This window comes from Xenopus tropicalis, chromosome 8 (genome assembly GCF_000004195.4).
Source record: "Xenopus tropicalis strain Nigerian chromosome 8, UCB_Xtro_10.0, whole genome shotgun sequence".
Taxonomy (NCBI): Eukaryota; Metazoa; Chordata; class Amphibia; order Anura; family Pipidae; genus Xenopus; species Xenopus tropicalis.
Window position 1 is genome coordinate 14,334,515 of NC_030684.2, and position 19,777 is coordinate 14,354,291.

A 19,777-nucleotide genomic window follows, 5' to 3' on the forward strand; every position below is an offset into this window, starting at 1 on the left:
TATTTTTTACTCCAAGTCAGTACCTGGCTTCTGTCTATAACGCATAAATATATTACCTGGCATTGCCATTCCCTTACCTTTTCCCAAAATGCTTGCTCTCCAGATCGTCCAGTTATAAATAGCCAGGGCCGCCATCAGGGGGGCACAGTCGTCCCGGAGAATTTCTACATTTAAGGGGGGCCCAGCCATGCTTCTGGATAATCAAATAAGGGCCCAGTCAACCTTAACATTGGGCATCTTAAATTTCATTGGTTGTCAGCGGCTAATCCGATTGGTTGTGCCCCGTGCGCAACCTTATAAAAGGGCCTGTCTCTTGGAGGAGTCTGAAGTCACCGGAGCTGCCGCTGAAGGAGAAGAAGCCAAAGAACACCATCTTCGGAGGGCCCTGTCTTCGGGGCAATTGGGGCACTGTGTATGGGGGGGACTGGTTGGGGCAGGCAAAGCCGACCAGGTTGCCTAGGGCGCCCGACACTGGGGGTAAGTACACTGGCACACTGTTGCCTCATTCATTTGAATAGTTCTGCCCCATGTTATTCAGGTTGGGCAGAAGATATTTGTGCACCTCAATTTTAAAACGCTCCCACAGATTTTTAACTGGAAAGAGATCAGGGCTGTATTTAGTTCTGGTGCTGCCTTACCCACTGGACCTCTCCCCTACCCATACCCCTACCCCTGCTGTTCAGAGCAGTAAAGTTTGCCCATGGGCCAGTTGTTGAACAGAGGGAAGCCCCTCATTCACCTTCAGTTCTGGCACCAAATTGAGGATGGGGGTACATTTTTTCTAAACTGTTTCTTTCTATATAGGAACCATTGTATTTTGCACTGTTTTTAAAACCTTGGCTGAAAAGGTTTCTCTTAATTGACTTTCCTGACACCCAATAAATAGTGACTTTCTTTGGCACCTTATAGCCCCCCTGGCATTCCCAGTACCCAAAGGCACAAACAGCCCCCCCCAGCCCAATAAATAGTGACTGTCTGTGGCACCTTACAGCCCCCCTGGCATTCCCAGTACCCAGAGGAACAAACAGCCCCCCCAGCCCAATAAATTGTGACTGTCTGTGGCACCTTACAGTCCCCCTGGCATTCCCAGTACCCAGAGGCACAAACAGCCCCCCCAGCCCAATAAATAGTGACTGTCTGTGGCACCTTAAAGCCCCCCTGGCATTCCCAGTACCCAGAGGAACAAACAGCCCCCCCCCGGCCCAATAAATAGTGACTGTCTGTAGCACCTTACAGTACAGTCCCCCTGGCATTCCCAGTACCCAGAAGCACAAACAGCCCCCCCAGCCAAATAAATAGTGACTGTCTGTGGCACCTTACAGCCCCCCTGGCATTCCCAGTACCCAGAGGCACAAACAGCCCCCCCCCCAGCCCAATAAATAGTGACTGTCTGTAGCACCTTACAGTCCCCCTGGCATTCCCAGTACCCAGAGGAACAAACAGCCCCCCCAGCCCAATAAATAGTGACTGTCTGTGGCACCTTACAGCCCCCCTGGCATTCCCAGTACCCAGAGGCACAAACAGCCCCCCCCAGCCCAATAAATAGTGACTGTCTGTGGCACCTTACGGCCCCCCTGGCATTCCCAATACCGAGAGGAACAAACAGCCCCCCCAGCCCAATAAATAGTGACTATCTGTGGCACCTTACAGCCCCCCTGGCATTCCCAGTACCCAGAGGCACAAACAGCCCCCCCAGCCCAATAAATAGTGACTGTCTGTGGCACCTTACAGCCCCCCTGGCATTCCCAGTACCCAGAGGCACAAACAGCCCCCCCCCAGCCCAATAAATAGTGACTGTCTGTGGCACCTTACAGCCCCCCTGGCATTCCCAGTACCCAGAGGCACAAACAGCCCCCCAGCCCAATAAATAGTGACTGTCTGTGGCACCTTACAGCCCCCCTGGCATTCCCAGTACCCAGAGGCACAAACAGCCCCCCCAGCCCAATAAATAGTGACTGTCTGTGGCACCTTACAGCCCCCTGGCATTCCCAGTACCCAGAGGCACAAACAGCCCCCCCAGCCCAATAAATAGTGACTGTCTGTGGCACCTTACAGCCCCCCTGGCATTCCCAGTACCCAGAGGCACAAACAGCCCCCCCCAGCCCAATAAATAGTGACTGTCTGTGGCACCTTACAGCCCCCCTGGCATTCCCAGTACCCAGAGGCACAACAGCCCCCCCCAGCCCAATAAATAGTGACTGTCTGTGGCACCTTACAGCCCCCCTGGCATTCCCAGTACCCAGAGGCACAAACAGCCCCCCCCAGCCCAATAAATAGTGACTGTCTGTGGCACCTTACAGCCCCCCTGGCATTCCCAGTACCCAGAGGCACAAACAGCCCCCCCAGCCCAATAAATAGTGACTGTCTGTGGCACCTTACAGCCCCCCTGGCATTCCCAGTACCCAGAGGCACAAACAGCCCCCCCAGCCCAATAAATAGTGACTGTCTGTGGCACCTTACAGCCCCCCTGGCATTCCCAGTACCCAGAGGCACAAACAGCCCCCCCAGCCCAATAAATAGTGACTGTCTGTGGCACCTTACAGCCCCCTGGCATTCCCAGTACCCAGAGGCACAAACAGCCCCCCCCAGCCCAATAAATAGTGACTGTCTGTGGCACCTTACAGCCCCCTGGCATTCCCAGTACCCAGAGGCACAAACAGCCCCCCCCAGCCCAATAAATAGTGACTGTCCTGTGGCACCTTACAGCCCCCCTGGCATTCCCAGTACCCAGAGGCACAAACAGCCCCCCCAGCCCAATAAATAGTGACTGTCTGTGGCACCTTACAGCCCCCCTGGCATTCCCAGTACCCAGAGGCACAAACAGCCCCCCCAGCCCAATAAATAGTGACTGTCTGTGGCACCTTACAGCCCCCCTGGCATTCCCAGTACCCAGAGGCCACAAAACAGCCCCCCCCCAGCCCAATAAATAGTGACTGGTTCTGTGGCCACGCCTTACAGCCCCCCTGGCATTCCCAGTACCCAGAGCCACAAACAGCCCCCCCCAGCCTAATAAATAGTGACTGTCTGTGGCACCCTTTACAGCCCCCCTGGCATTCCCAGTACCCAGAGGCCACAAACAGCCCCCCCAGCCCAATAAATAGTGCTGTCTGTTGGCACCTTACAGTCCCCCCCTGGCCATTACCCAGTACGTCCAGAGCGCCACAAAAGGCCCCCCCCAGCCCAATAAATAGTGACTGTCTGTGGCACCTTACAACCCCCCTGGGCATTCCCGTACCCAGAGGCACAAACAGCCCCCCACAAAAAGCACTGTCTGGCACCTACAGCCCCCTGCTTTCCAGTACCCAGAACAACACCCCCCAGCCAATAAATAGTGACTTTCTGTGGCACCTTATAGCCCCCCTGGCATTCCCAGTACCCAGAGGCACCAAACAGCCCCCCCAGCCCAATAAATAGTGACTGTCTGTGGCACCTAATCCCCCCTGGCATTCCCAGTACCCCAGAGGCACAAACAGCCCCCCCAGCCCAATAAATAGTGACTGTCTGTAGCACCTTACAGCCCCCTGGCATTCCCAGTACCCAGAGGCACAAACAGCCCCCCCAGCCCAATAAATAGTGACTGTCTGTGGCACCTTACAGCCCCCTGGCATTCCCAGTACCCAGAGGCACAACAGCCCCCCCAGCCCAATAAATAGTGACTGTCTGTGGCACCTTACAGCCCCCCTGGCATTCCCAGTACCCAGAGGCACAAACAGCCCCCCCAGCCCAATAAATAGTGACTGTCTGTGGCACCTTACAGCCCCCCTGGCATTCCCAGTACCCAGAGGCACAAACAGCCCCCCCAGCCCAATAAATAGTGACTGTCTGTGGCACCTTACAGCCCCCCTGGCATTCCCAGTACCCAGAGGCACAAACAGCCCCCCCCCCAGCCCAATAAATAGTGACTGTCTGTGGCACCTTACAGCCCCCTGGCATTCCCAGTACCCAGAGGAACAAACAGCCCCCCCAGCCCAATAAATAGTGACTGTCTGTGGCACCTTACAGCCCCCCTGGCATTCCCAGTACCCAGAGGAACAAACAGCCCCCCCCAGCCCAATAAATAGTGACTGTCTGTGGCACCTTACAGCCCCCTGGCATTCCCAGTACCCAGAGGCACAAACAGCCCCCCCAGCCCAATAAATAGTGACTGTCTGTGGCACCTTACAGCCCCCCTGGCATTCCCAGTACCCAGAGGAACAAACAGCCCCCCCCAGCCCAATAAATAGTGACTGTCTGTGGCACCTTACAGCCCCCCTGGCATTCCCAGTACCCAGAGGAACAAACAGCCCCCCCCAGCCCAATAAATAGTGACTGTCTGTGGCACCTTACAGCCCCCCTGGCATTCCCAGTACCCAGAGGCACAAACAGCCCCCCCAGCCCAATAAATAGTGACTGTCTGTGGCACCTTACAGCCCCCCTGGCATTCCCAGTACCCAGAGGCACAAACAGCCCCCCCAGCCCAATAAATAGTGACTGTCTGTGGCACCTTACAGCCCCCCTGGCATTCCCAGTACCCAGAGGAACAAACAGCCCCCCCCAGCCCAATAAATAGTGACTGTCTGTGGCACCTTACAGCCCCCTGGCATTCCCAGTACCCAGAGCACAAACAGCCCCCCCCAGCCAATAAATAGTGACTGTCTGTGGCACCTTACAGCCCCCCTGGCATTCCCAGTACCCAGAGGCAACAAACAGCCCCCCCAGCCCAATAAATAGTGACTGTCTGTGGCACCTTACAGCCCCCCTGGCATTCCAGTACCCAGAGGAACAAACAGCCCCCCAGCCCAATAAATAGTGACTGTCTGTGGCACCTTACAGCCCCCCTGGCATTCCCAGTACCCAGAGGCACAAACAGCCCCCCCAGCCCAATAAATAGTGACTGTCTGTGGCACCTTACAGCCCCCTGGCATTCCCAGTACCCAGAGGCACAAACAGCCCCCCCAGCCCAATAAATAGTGACTGTCTGTGGCACCTTACAGCCCCCCTGGCATTCCCAGTACCCAGAGGCACAAACAGCCCCCCCCAGCCCAATAAATAGTGACTGTCTGTGGCACCTTACAGCCCCCCTGGCATTCCCAGTACCCAGAGGCACAAACAGCCCCCCCCCAGCCCAATAAATAGTGACTGTCTGTGGCACCTTACAGCCCCCCTGGCATTCCCAGTACCCAGAGGCACAAACAGCCCCCCCAGCCCAATAAATAGTGACTGTCTGTGGCACCTTACAGCCCCCCTGGCATTCCCAGTACCCAGAGGCACAAACAGCCCCCCCAGCCCAATAAATAGTGACTGTCTGTGGCACCTTACAGCCCCCCTGGCATTCCCAGTACCCAGAGGCACAAACAGCCCCCCCCAGCCCAATAATAGTGACTGTCTGTGGCACCTTACAGCCCCCTGGCATTCCCAGTACCCAGAGGCACAAACAGCCCCCCCAGCCCAATAAATAGTGACTGTCTGTGGCACCTTACAGCCCCCCTGGCATTCCCAGTACCCAGAGGCACAAACAGCCCCCCCCAGCCCAATAAATAGTGACTGTCTGTGGCACCTTACAGCCCCCCTGGCATTCCCAGTACCCAGAGGCACAAACAGCCCCCCCAGCCCAATAAATAGTGACTGTCTGTGGCACCTTACAGCCCCCTGGCATTCCCAGTACCCAGAGGCACAAACAGCCCCCCCCAGCCCAATAAATAGTGACTGTCTGTGGCACCTTACAGCCCCCCTGGCATTCCCAGTACCCAGAGGCACAAACAGCCCCCCCAGCCCAATAAATAGTGACTGTCTGTGGCACCTTACAGCCCCCCTGGCATTCCCAGTACCCAGAGGCACAAACAGCCCCCCCCAGCCCAATAAATAGTGACTGTCTGTGGCACCTTACAGCCCCCCTGGCATTCCCAGTACCCAGAGGCACAAACAGCCCCCCCAGCCCAATAAATAGTGACTGTCTGTGGCACCTTACAGCCCCCCTGGCATTCCCAGTACCCAGAGGCACAAACAGCCCCCCCAGCCCAATAAATAGTGACTGTCTGTGGCACCTTACAGCCCCCCTGGCATTCCCAGTACCCAGAGGCACAAACAGCCCCCCCAGCCCAATAAATAGTGACTGTCTGTGGCACCTTACAGCCCCCCTGGCATTCCCAGTACCCAGAGGCACAAACAGCCCCCCCAGCCCAATAAATAGTGACTGTCTGTGGCACCTTACAGCCCCCCTGGCATTCCCAGTACCCAGAGGCACAAACAGCCCCCCCCAGCCCAATAAATAGTGACTGTCTGTGGCACCTTACAGCCCCCTGGCATTCCCAGTACCCAGAGGAACAAACAGCCCCCCCAGCCCAATAAATAGTGACTGTCTGTGGCACCTTACAGCCCCCCTGGCATTCCCAGTACCCAGAGGCACAAACAGCCCCCCCCAGCCCAATAAATAGTGACTGTCTGTGGCACCTTACAGCCCCCCTGGCATTCCAGTACCCAGAGGCACAAACAGCCCCCCCCAGCCCAATAAATAGTGACTGTCTGTGGCACCTTACAGCCCCCTGGCATTCCCAGTACCCAGAGGCACAAACAGCCCCCCCAGCCCAATAAATAGTGACTGTCTGTGGCACCTTACAGCCCCCCTGGCATTCCCAGTACCCAGAGGCACAAACAGCCCCCCCCAGCCCAATAAATAGTGACTGTCTGTGGCACCTTACAGCCCCCCTGGCATTCCCAGTACCCAGAGGCACAAACAGCCCCCCCAGCCCAATAAATAGTGACTGTCTGTGGCACCTTACAGCCCCCCTGGCATTCCCAGTACCCAGAGGCAACAAACAGCCCCCCCAGCCCAATAAATAGTGACTGTCTGTGGCACCTTACAGCCCCCCTGGCATTCCCAGTACCCAGAGGAACAAACAGCCCCCCCCAGCCCAATAAATAGTGACTGTCTGTGGCACCTTACAGCCCCCCTGGCATTCCCAGTACCCAGAGGCACAAACAGCCCCCCCAGCCCAATAAATAGTGACTGTCTGTGGCACCTTACAGCCCCCCTGGCATTCCCAGTACCCAGAGGCACAAACAGCCCCCCCCAGCCCAATAAATAGTGACTGTCTGTGGCACCTTACAGCCCCCCTGGCATTCCCAGTACCCAGAGGCACAAACAGCCCCCCCCAGCCCAATAAATAGTGACTGTCTGTGGCACCTTACAGCCCCCCTGGCATTCCCAGTACCCAGAGGCACAAACAGCCCCCCCAGCCCAATAAATAGTGACTGTCTGTGGCACCTTACAGCCCCCCTGGCATTCCCAGTACCCAGAGGCACAAACAGCCCCCCCAGCCCAATAAATAGTGACTGTCTGTGGCACCTTACAGCCCCCCTGGCATTCCCAGTACCCAGAGGCACAAACAGCCCCCCCAGCCCAATAAATAGTGACTGTCTGTGGCACCTTACAGCCCCCCTGGCATTCCCAGTACCCAGAGGCACAAACAGCCCCCCCAGCCCAATAAATAGTGACTGTCTGTGGCACCTTACAGCCCCCCTGGCATTCCCAGTACCCAGAGGAACAAACAGCCCCCCCCAGCCCAATAAATAGTGACTGTCTGTGGCACCTTACAGCCCCCCTGGCATTCCCAGTACCCAGAGGACAAACAGCCCCCCCAGCCCAATAAATAGTGACTGTCTGTGGCACCTTACAGCCCCCTGGCATTCCCAGTACCCAGAGGAACAAACAGCCCCCCCCCAGCCCAATAAATAGTGACTGTCTGTGGCACCTTACAGCCCCCCTGGCATTCCCAGTACCCAGAGGCACAAACAGCCCCCCCAGCCCAATAAATAGTGACTGTCTGTGGCACCTTACAGCCCCCCTGGCATTCCCAGTACCCAGAGGCACAAACAGCCCCCCCCAGCCCAATAAATAGTGACTGTCTGTGGCACCTTACAGCCCCCCTGGCATTCCCAGTACCCAGAGGCACAAACAGCCCCCCCAGCCCAATAAATAGTGACTGTCTGTGGCACCTTACAGCCCCCCTGGCATTCCCAGTACCCAGAGGCACAAACAGCCCCCCCCAGCCCAATAAATAGTGACTGTCTGTGGCACCTTACAGCCCCCCTGGCATTCCCAGTACCCAGAGGCACAAACAGCCCCCCAGCCCAATAAATAGTGACTGTCTGTGGCACCTTACAGCCCCCCTGGCATTCCCAGTACCCAGAGGCACAAACAGCCCCCCCAGCCCAATAAATAGTGACTGTCTGTGGCACCTTACAGCCCCCCTGGCATTCCCAGTACCCAGAGGCACAAACAGCCCCCCCAGCCCAATAAATAGTGACTGTCTGTGGCACCTTACAGCCCCCCTGGCATTCCCAGTACCCAGAGGCACAAACAGCCCCCCCAGCCCAATAAATAGTGACTGTCTGTGGCACCTTACAGCCCCCCTGGCATTCCCAGTACCCAGAGGCACAAACAGCCCCCCCAGCCCAATAAATAGTGACTGTCTGTGGCACCTTACAGCCCCCCTGGCATTCCCAGTACCCAGAGGCACAAACAGCCCCCCCCAGCCCAATAAATAGTGACTGTCTGTGGCACCTTACAGCCCCCCTGGCATTCCCAGTACCCAGAGGCACAAACAGCCCCCCCAGCCCAATAAATAGTGACTGTCTGTGGCACCTTACAGCCCCCTGGCATTCCCAGTACCCAGAGGCACAAACAGCCCCCCCCAGCCCAATAAATAGTGACTGTCTGTGGCACCTTACAGCCCCCCTGGCATTCCCAGTACCCAGAGGAACAAACAGCCCCCCCCAGCCCAATAAATAGTGACTGTCTGTGGCACCTTACAGCCCCCTGGCATTCCCAGTACCCAGAGGCACAAACAGCCCCCCCAGCCCAATAAATAGTGACTGTCTGTGGCACCTTACAGCCCCCTGGCATTCCCAGTACCCAGAGGCACAAACAGCCCCCCCAGCCCAATAAATAGTGACTGTCTGTGGCACCTTACAGCCCCCCTGGCATTCCCAGTACCCAGAGGCACAAACAGCCCCCCCCAGCCCAATAAATAGTGACTGTCTGTGGCACCTTACAGCCCCCCTGGCATTCCCAGTACCCAGAGGCAACAAACAGCCCCCCCAGCCCAATAAATAGTGACTGTCTGTGGCACCTTACAGCCCCCCTGGCATTCCCAGTACCCAGAGGCACAAACAGCCCCCCCCAGCCCAATAAATAGTGACTGTCTGTGGCACCTTACAGCCCCCCTGGCATTCCCAGTACCCAGAGGCACAAACAGCCCCCCCAGCCCAATAAATAGTGACTGTCTGTGGCACCTTACAGCCCCCCTGGCATTCCCAGTACCCAGAGGCACAAACAGCCCCCCCAGCCCAATAAATAGTGACTGTCTGTGGCACCTTACAGCCCCCCTGGCATTCCCAGTACCCAGAGGCACAAACAGCCCCCCCCAGCCCAATAAATAGTGACTGTCTGTGGCACCTTACAGCCCCCCTGGCATTCCCAGTACCCAGAGGCACAAACAGCCCCCCCAGCCCAATAAATAGTGACTGTCTGTGGCACCTTACAGCCCCCCTGGCATTCCCAGTACCCAGAGGCACAAACAGCCCCCCCAGCCCAATAAATAGTGACTGTCTGTGGCACCTTACAGCCCCCCTGGCATTCCCAGTACCCAGAGGCACAAACAGCCCCCCCCAGCCCAATAAATAGTGACTGTCTGTGGCACCTTACAGCCCCCCTGGCATTCCCAGTACCCAGAGGCACAAACAGCCCCCCCAGCCCAATAAATAGTGACTGTCTGTGGCACCTTACAGCCCCCCTGGCATTCCCAGTACCCAGAGGCACAAACAGCCCCCCCAGCCCAATAAATAGTGACTGTCTGTGGCACCTTACAGCCCCCCTGGCATTCCCAGTACCCAGAGGAACAAACAGCCCCCCCAGCCCAATAAATAGTGACTGTCTGTGGCACCTTACAGCCCCCTGGCATTCCCAGTACCCAGAGGCACAAACAGCCCCCCCAGCCCAATAAATAGTGACTGTCTGTGGCACCTTACAGCCCCCCTGGCATTCCCAGTACCCAGAGGCACAAACAGCCCCCCCCAGCCCAATAAATAGTGACTGTCTGTGGCACCTTACAGCCCCCTGGCATTCCCAGTACCCAGAGGAACAAACAGCCCCCCCCAGCCCAATAAATAGTGACTGTCTGTGGCACCTTACAGCCCCCCTGGCATTCCCAGTACCCAGAGGCACAAACAGCCCCCCCAGCCCAATAAATAGTGACTGTCTGTGGCACCTTACAGCCCCCCTGGCATTCCCAGTACCCAGAGGCACAAACAGCCCCCCCAGCCCAATAAATAGTGACTGTCTGTGGCACCTTACAGCCCCCCTGGCATTCCCAGTACCCAGAGGCACAAACAGCCCCCCCAGCCCAATAAATAGTGACTGTCTGTGGCACCTTACAGCCCCCCTGGCATTCCCAGTACCCAGAGGCACAAACAGCCCCCCCCAGCCCAATAAATAGTGACTGTCTGTGGCACCTTACAGCCCCCCTGGCATTCCCAGTACCCAGAGGCACAAACAGCCCCCCCCAGCCCAATAAATAGTGACTGTCTGTGGCACCTTACAGCCCCCCTGGCATTCCCAGTACCCAGAGGCACAAACAGCCCCCCCCAGCCCAATAAATAGTGACTGTCTGTGGCACCTTACAGCCCCCCTGGCATTCCCAGTACCCAGAGGCACAAACAGCCCCCCCCCAGCCCAATAAATAGTGACTGTCTGTGGCACCTTACAGCCCCCTGGCATTCCCAGTACCCAGAGGCACAAACAGCCCCCCCAGCCCAATAAATAGTGACTGTCTGTGGCACCTTACAGCCCCCCTGGCATTCCCAGTACCCAGAGGCACAAACAGCCCCCCCAGCCCAATAAATAGTGACTGTCTGTGGCACCTTACAGCCCCCCTGGCATTCCCAGTACCCAGAGGCACAAACAGCCCCCCCAGCCCAATAAATAGTGACTGTCTGTGGCACCTTACAGCCCCCCTGGCATTCCCAGTACCCAGAGGCACAAACAGCCCCCCCAGCCCAATAAATAGTGACTGTCTGTGGCACCTTACAGCCCCCCTGGCATTCCCAGTACCCAGAGGCACAAACAGCCCCCCCAGCCCAATAAATAGTGACTGTCTGTGGCACCTTACAGCCCCCCTGGCATTCCCAGTACCCAGAGGCACAAACAGCCCCCCCCAGCCCAATAAATAGTGACTGTCTGTGGCACCTTACAGCCCCCCTGGCATTCCCAGTACCCAGAGGCACAAACAGCCCCCCCAGCCCAATAAATAGTGACTGTCTGTGGCACCTTACAGCCCCCCTGGCATTCCCAGTACCCAGAGGAACAAACAGCCCCCCCAGCCAATAAATAGTGACTGTCTGTGGCACCTTACAGCCCCCCTGGCATTCCCAGTACCCAGAGGCACAAACAGCCCCCCCAGCCCAATAAATAGTGACTGTCTGTGGCACCTTACAGCCCCCTGGCATTCCCAGTACCCAGAGGAACAAACAGCCCCCCCAGCCCAATAAATAGTGACTGTCTGTGGCACCTTACAGCCCCCCTGGCATTCCAGTACCCAGAGGCACAAACAGCCCCCCCCAGCCCAATAAATAGTGACTGTCTGTGGCACCTTACAGCCCCCCTGGCATTCCCAGTACCAGAGGCACAAACAGCCCCCCAGCCCAATAAATAGTGACTGTCTGTGGCACCTTACAGCCCCCTGGCATTCCCAGTACCCAGAGGCACAAACAGCCCCCCCAGCCCAATAAATAGTGACTGTCTGTGGCACCTTACAGCCCCCCTGGCATTCCCAGTACCCAGAGGCACAAACAGCCCCCCCCAGCCCAATAAATAGTGACTGTCTGTGGCACCTTACAGCCCCCCTGGCATTCCCAGTACCCAGAGGAACAAACAGCCCCCCCAGCCCAATAAATAGTGACTGTCTGTGGCACCTTACAGCCCCCCTGGCATTCCCAGTACCCAGAGGCACAAACAGCCCCCCCAGCCCAATAAATAGTGAGCTGTCTGTGGCACCTTACAGGCCCCCCTGGCATTCCCAGTACCCCAGAGGCACAAACAGCCCCCCCAGCCCAATAAATAGTGACTGTCTGTTGGCACCTTACAGCCCCCTGGCATTCCAGTACCCAGAGGCACAAACAGCCCCCCCCAGCCCAATAAATAGTGACTGTCTGTGGGACACTTACAGCCCCCCTGGCATCCCAGTACCCAGAGGCACAAACAGCCCCCCCCCAGCCCAATAAATAGTGACTGTCTGTTGGCACCTTACAGCCCCCTGGCATTCCCAGTACCCAGAGGACAAACCCCCCCCCCAAGCCCAATAAAGAGTGACTGACTGTGGCACTTAAGCCCCCCTGGCATTCCCAGTACCCAGAGGCACAAACAGCCCCCCCCCCAGCCCAATAAATTATGACTGTCTGTGAGCACCTTACAGCCCCCTGGCATTCCCAGTACCCAGAGGCACAAACAGGCCCCCCCAGCCCAATAAATAGTGACTGTCTGTGGCACCTTACAGCCCCCCTGGCATTCCCAGTACCAGAGGCACAAACAGCCCCCCCCAGCCCAATAAATGGTGACTGTCTGTGGGCACCTTACAGCCCCCCTGGCATTCCCAGTACCCAGAGGCACAAACAGCCCCCCCCAGCCCAATAAATAGTGGACTGTCTGTGGGCACCTTACAAGCCCCCCTGGCATTCCAGTACCCAGAGGCACAAACACCCCCCCAGCCCTAATAAATAGTGACTGTCTGTGGCACCTTACAGCCCCCCTGGCATTCCCAGTACCCAGAGGACAACCCCCCCAGCCCAATAAATAGTGACTGTCTGTGGCACCCTTACAGCCCCCCTGGCATCCGCAGTACCCAGAGGCACAAACAGCCCCCCCCCAGCCCAATAAATAGTGACTGTCTGTGGCACCTTACAGCCCCCCCTGGCATTCCCAGTACCCAGAGGCACAAGAAGCCCCCCCCCCAGCCCAATAAATAGTGACTGTCTGTGGCACCTTACAGCCCCCCTGGCATTCCCAGTACCCAGAGGCACAAACAGCCCCCCCCAGCCCAATAAATAGTGACTGTCTGTGGCACCTTACAGCCCCCCTGGCATTCCCAGTACCCAGAGACACAAACAGCCCCCCCAGCCCAATAAATAGTGACTGTCTGTGGCACCTTACAGCCCCCCTGGCATTCCCAGTACCCAGAGGCACAAACAGCCCCCCCCAGCCCAATAAATAGTGACTGTCTGTGGCACCTTACAGCCCCCTGGCATTCCCAGTACCCAGAGACACAAACAGCCCCCCCAGCCCAATAAATAGTGACTGTCTGTGGCACCTTAAAGCCCCCCTGGCATTCCCAGTACCCAGAGGCACAAACAGCCCCCCCAGCCCAATAAATAGTGACTGTCTGTGGCACCTTACAGCCCCCCTGGCATTCCCAGTACCCAGAGGAACAAACAGCCCCCCCAGCCCAATAAATAGTGACTGTCTGTGGCACCTTACAGCCCCCCTGGCATTCCCAGTACCCAGAGGCACAAACAGCCCCCCCCAGCCCAATAATAGTGACTGTCTGTGGCACCTTACAGCCCCCCTGGCATTCCCAGTACCCAGAGGACACAAACAGCCCCCCCCAGCCCAATAAATAGTGACTGTCTGTGGCACCTTACAGCCCCCCTGGCATTCCCAGTACCCAGAGGCACAAACAGCCCCCCCCAGCCCAATAAATAGTGACTGTCTGTGGCACCTTACAGCCCCCTGGCATTCCCAGTACCCAGAGGCAACAAACAGCCCCCCCCAGCCCAATAAATAGTGACTGTCTGTGGCACCTTACAGCCCCCCTGGCATTCCCAGTACCCAGAGGAACAAACAGCCCCCCCCAGCCCAATAAATAGTGACTGTCTGTGGCACCTTACAGCCCCCTGGCATTCCCAGTACCCAGAGGCACAAACAGCCCCCCCCAGCCCAATAAATAGTGACTGTCTGTGGCACCTTACAGCCCCCCTGGCATTCCCAGTACCCAGAGGCAACAAACAGCCCCCCCAGCCCAATAAATAGTGACTGTCTGTGGCACCTTACAGCCCCCCTGGCATTCCCAGTACCCAGAGGCAAAAACAGCCCCCCCCAGCCCAATAAATAGTGACTGTCTGTGGCACCTTAAAGCCCCCCTGGCATTCCCAGTACCCAGAGGCACAAACAGCCCCCCCAGCCCAATAAATAGTGACTGTCTGTGGCACCTTACAGCCCCCTGGCATTCCCAGTACCGCAGAGGCACAAACAGGCCCCCCCAGCCCAATAAATAGTGACTGTCTGTGGCACCTTCCAGCCCCCCTGGCATTCCCAGTACCCAGAGGCACAAACAGCCCCCCCCAGCCCAATAAATAGTGACTGTCTGTGGCACCTTACAGCCCCCCTGGCATTCCCAGTACCCAGAGGCACAAACAGCCCCCCCCAGCCCAATAAATAGTGACTGTCTGTGGCACCTTACAGCCCCCCTGGCATTCCCAGTACCCAGAGGCACAAACAGCCCCCCCCCAGCCCAATAAATAGTGACTGTCTGTGGCACCTTACAGCCCCCTGGCATTCCCAGTACCCAGAGGCACAAACAGCCCCCCCCAGCCCAATAAATAGTGACTGTCTGTGGCACCTTACAGCCCCCCTGGCATTCCCAGTACCCAGAGGCACAAACAGCCCCCCCCAGCCCAATAAATAGTGACTGTCTGTGGCACCTTCCAGCCCCCCTGGCATTCCAGTACCCAGAGGCACAAACAGCCCCCCCAGCCCAATAAATAGTGACTGTCTGTGGCACCTTACAGCCCCCCTGGCATTCCCAGTACCCAGAGGCACAAACAGCCCCCCCAGCCCAATAAATAGTGACTGTCTGTGGCACCTTACAGCCCCCCTGGCATTCCCAGTACCCAGAGGCACAAACAGCCCCCCCCAGCCAATAAATAGTGACTGTCTGTGGCACCTTACAGCCCCCCTGGCATTCCCAGTACCCAGAGGAACAACAGCCCCCCCAGCCCAATAAATAGTGACTGTCTGTGGCACCTTACAGCCCCCCTGGCATTCCCAGTACCCAGAGGCACAAACAGCCCCCCCCAGCCCAATAAATAGTGACTGTCTGTGGCACCTTACAGCCCCCCTGGCATTCCCAGTACCCAGAGGCACAAACAGCCCCCCCAGCCCAATAAATAGTGACTGTCTGTGGCACCTTACAGCCCCCCTGGCATTCCCAGTACCCAGAGGAACAAACAGCCCCCCCAGCCCAATAAATAGTGACTGTCTGTGGCACCTTACAGCCCCCCTGGCATTCCCAGTACCCAGAGGACACAAACAGCCCCCCCAGCCCAATAAATAGTGACTGTCTGTGGCACCTTACAGCCCCCCTGGCATTCCCAGTACCCAGAAGCACAAACAGCCCCCCCCAGCCCAATAAATAGTGACTGTCTGTGGCACCTTACAGCCCCCTGGCATTCCCAGTACCCAGAGGCACAAACAGCCCCCCCAGCCCAATAAATAGTGACTGTCTGTGGCACCTTACAGCCCCCCTGGCATTCCCAGTACCCAGAGGCACAAACAGCCCCCCCCAGCCCAATAAATAGTGACTGTCTGTGGCACCTTACAGCCCCCCTGGCATTCCCAGTACCCAGAGACACAAACAGCCCCCCCAGCCCAATAAATATTGACTGTCTGTGGCACCTTACAGCCCCCCTGGCATTCCCAGTACCCAGAGGCACAAACAGCCCCCCCCAGCCTAATAAATAGTGACTGACTGTGGCACCTTACAGCCCCCCTGGCATTCCCAGTACCCAGAGGCACAAAACGCCCCCCCCAGCCCAATAAATAGTGACTGTCTGTAGCACCTTACAGCCCCCCTGGCATTCCCAGTACCCAGAGGCACAAACAGCCCCCCCAGCCCAATAAATAGTGACTGTCTGTGGCACCTTACAGCCCCCCTGGCATTCCCAGTACCCAGAGACACAAACAGTCCCCCCCCAGCCCAATAAATAGTGACTGTCTGTGGCATCTACCAGCCCCCCTGGCATTCCCAGTATCCAGAGACACAAACAGCCCCCCCAGCCCAATAAATAGTGACTGTCTGTGGCACCTTACAGCCCCCCTGGCATTCCCAGTACCAGAGACACAAACAGCCCCCCCAGCCCAATAAATAGTGACTGTCTGTGGCACCTTACAGCCCCCCTGGCATTCCCAGTACCCAGAGGCACAAACAGCCCCCCCCCAGCCCAATAAATAGTGACTGTCTGTGGCACCTTACAGCCCCCCTGGCATTCCCAGTACCCAGAGGCACAAACAGCCCCCCCAGCCCAATAAATAGTGACTGTCTGTGGCACCTTACAGCCCCCCTGGCATTCCCAGTACCCAGAGGCACAAACAGCCCCCCCAGCCCAATAAATAGTGACTGTCTGTGGCACCTTACAGCCCCCCTGGCATTCCCAGTACCCAGAGGAACAAACACCCCCCCAGCCCAATAAATAGTGGACTGTCTGTGGCACCTTACAGGCCCCCCTGGCATTCCCAGTACCCAGAGGCACAAACAGCCCCCCAGCCTCAATAAATAGAGACTTGCTGTGGCCCTTCACATGCCGCCCCTTGGCTTCCCGGTACCCAGAGCCCAAACAGCCCCCCCCAGCCCATAAATAGTGACTGTCTGTGGCACCTTACAGGCCCCCTGGCATTCCCAGTACCGCCCAGAGGCACAAACAGCCCCCGCCAGGCCCAATAAATAGGGACTGTCCTGTGGACCTACAGCCCCCTGGCATTCCCAGTACCCCAGAGGCATACAAACAGCCCCCCCAGCCCATAAATAGTGACTGTCTGTGGCCCTTACAGCCCGCCTGGCATTCCCAGTACCCGAGGACCAACACCCCCCCAGCCCAATAAATAGTGGACTGTTCCTGTGGCAACTTTACAGCCCCCCTGGCATTCCCAGTACCCAGAGGCACAACAGCCCCCCCAGCCCAATAAATAGTGACTGTCTGTGGCACCTTCCACCCCCCTGGCATTCCCAGTACCCAGAGGAAAAAACAGCCCCCCCCAGCCCAATAAATAGTGACTGTCTGTGGCACCTTAAAGCCCCCCTGGCATTCCCAGTACCCAGAGGCACAAAAAGCCCCCCCCCAGCCCAATAAATAGTTAGTGTCTGTGGCACCTTACAGCCCCCCTGGCATTCCCAGTATGCAGAGGAACAAACAGGCCCCCCCAGCCCAATAAATAGTGACTGTCTGTGGCACCTTCCAGCCCCCCTGGCATTCCCAGTACCCAGAGGCAGAAAAAGCCCCCCAGCCCAATAAATTGTGACTGTCTGTGGCACCTACCAGCCCCCCTGGCATTCCCAGTACCCAGAGGAATAAACAGCCCCCCCAGCCCAATAAATAGTGACTGTCTGTGGCACCTACCAGCCCCCTGGCATTCCAGTACCCAGAGGAATAAACAGCCCCCCCCAGCCCAATAAATAGTGACTGTCTGTGGCACCTTACAGCCCCCCTGGCATTCCCAATACCCAGAGGCACAAACAGCACCCCCAGCCCAATAAATAGTGACTGTCTGTGGCACCTTACAGTCCCCCTGGCATTCCCAGTACCCAGAGGCACAAACAGCCCCCCCCAGCCCAATAAATAGTGACTGTCTGTGGCACCTTACAGCCCCCCTGGCATTCCCAGTACCCAGAGACACAAACAGCCCCCCCAGCCCAATAAATAGTGACTGTCTGTGGCACCTTACAGCCCCCCTGGCATTCCCAGTACCCAGTGGCACAAACAGCCCCCCCAGCCCAATAAATAGTGACTATCTGTGGCACCTTACAGCCCCCCTGGCATTCCCAGTACCCAGTGGCACAAACAGCCCCCCCAGCCCAATAAATAGTGACTATCTGTGGCACCTTACAGCCCCCCTGGCATTCCCAGTACCCAGAGGAACAAACAGCCCCCCCAGCCCAATAAATAGTGACTGTCTGTGGAACCTTACAGCCCCCCTGGCATTCCCAGTACCCAGAGGAACAAACAGCCCCCCCAGCCCAATAAATAGTGACTGTCTGTGGCACCTTAAAGCCCCCCTGGCATTCCCAGTACCCAGAGGCACAAAAAAGCCCCCCCAGCCCAATAAATAGTGACTGTCTGTGGCACCTTACAGCCCCCCTGGCATTCCCAGTACCCAGAGGCAGAAAAAGCCCCCCAGCCCAATAAATAGTGACTGTCTGTGGCACCTTCCACCCCCCTGGCATTCCCAGTACCCAGAGGCAGAAAAAGCCCCCCAGCCCAATAAATTGTGACTGTCTGTGGCACCTTCCACCCCCCTGGCATTCCCAGTACCCAGAGGCACAAACAGCCCCCCCCCAGCCCAAAAAATAGTGATTGTCTGTGGCACCTTACAGCCCCCCTGGCATTCCCAGTACCCAGAGGCACAAACAGCCCCCCCAGCCCAATAAATAGTGACTGTCTGTGGCACCTTACAGCCCCCCTGGCATTCCCAGTACCCAGAGGCACAAACAGCCCCCCCCAGCCCAATAAATAGTGACTGTCTGTGGCACCTACCAGCCCCCTGGCATTCCCAGTACCCAGAGGAATAAACAGCCCCCCCCAGCCCAATAAATAGGGACTGTCTGTGGCACCTACCAGCCCCCTGGCATTCCCAGTACCCAGAGGAATAAACAGCCCCCCCAGCCCAATAAATAGGGACTGTCTGTGGAACCTTACAGCCCCCCTGGCATTCCCAGTACCCAGAGGAACAAACAGCCCCCCCCCCAGCCCAATAAATAGTGACTGTCTGTGGCACCTTCCACCCCCCTGGCATTCCCAGTACCCAGAGGAAAAAACAGCCCCCCCAGCCCAATAAATAGTGACTGTCTGTGGCACCTTAAAGCCCCCCTGGCATTCCCAGTACCCAGAGGCACAAAAAGCCCCCCCCCAGCCCAATAAATAGTTAGTGTCTGTGGCACCTTACAGCCCCCCTGGCATTCCCAGTACCCAGAGGCAGAAAAAGCCCCCCAGCCCAATAAATAGTGACTGTCTGTGGCACCTTCCACCCCCCTGGCATTCCCAGTACCCAGAGGCAGAAAAAGCCCCCCAGCCCAATAAATAGTGACTGTCTGTGGCACCTTCCACCCCCCTGGCATTCCCAGTACCCAGAGGCACAAACAGCCCCCCCCAGCCCAAAAAATAGTGATTGTCTGTGGCACCTTACAGCCCCCCTGGCATTCCCAGTACCCAGAGGCACAAACAGCCCCCCCAGCCCAATAAATAGTGACTGTCTGTGGCACCTACCAGCCCCTGCATTCCAGTACCCAGAGGCACAAACAGCCCCCCCAGCCCAATAAATAGTGACTGTCTGTGGCACCTCCAGCCCCCTGGCATTCCCAGTACCCAGAGGCACAAACAGCCCCCCCAGCCCAATAAATAGTGACTGTCTGTGGCACCTACCAGCCCCCTGGCATTCCCAGTACCCAGAGGCACAAACAGCCCCCCCCAGCCCAATAAATAGTGACTGTCTGTGGCACCTACCAGCCCCCCTGGCATTCCCAGTACCCAGAGGAATAAACAGCCCCCCCCAGCCCAATAAATAGGGACTGTCTGTGGCACCTTACAGCCCCCCTGGAATTCCCAGTACCCAGATGCACAAACAGCCCCCCCAGCCCAATAAATAGTGACTGTCTGTGTAAGGGTTAATGTTTTAACTCCGTCTGTGCTTCTCTGCACTATATCTAAGCAGTCACGAACCGGTTCGATTTAATCTGTGCGTCGGCGAAACATCTGATAT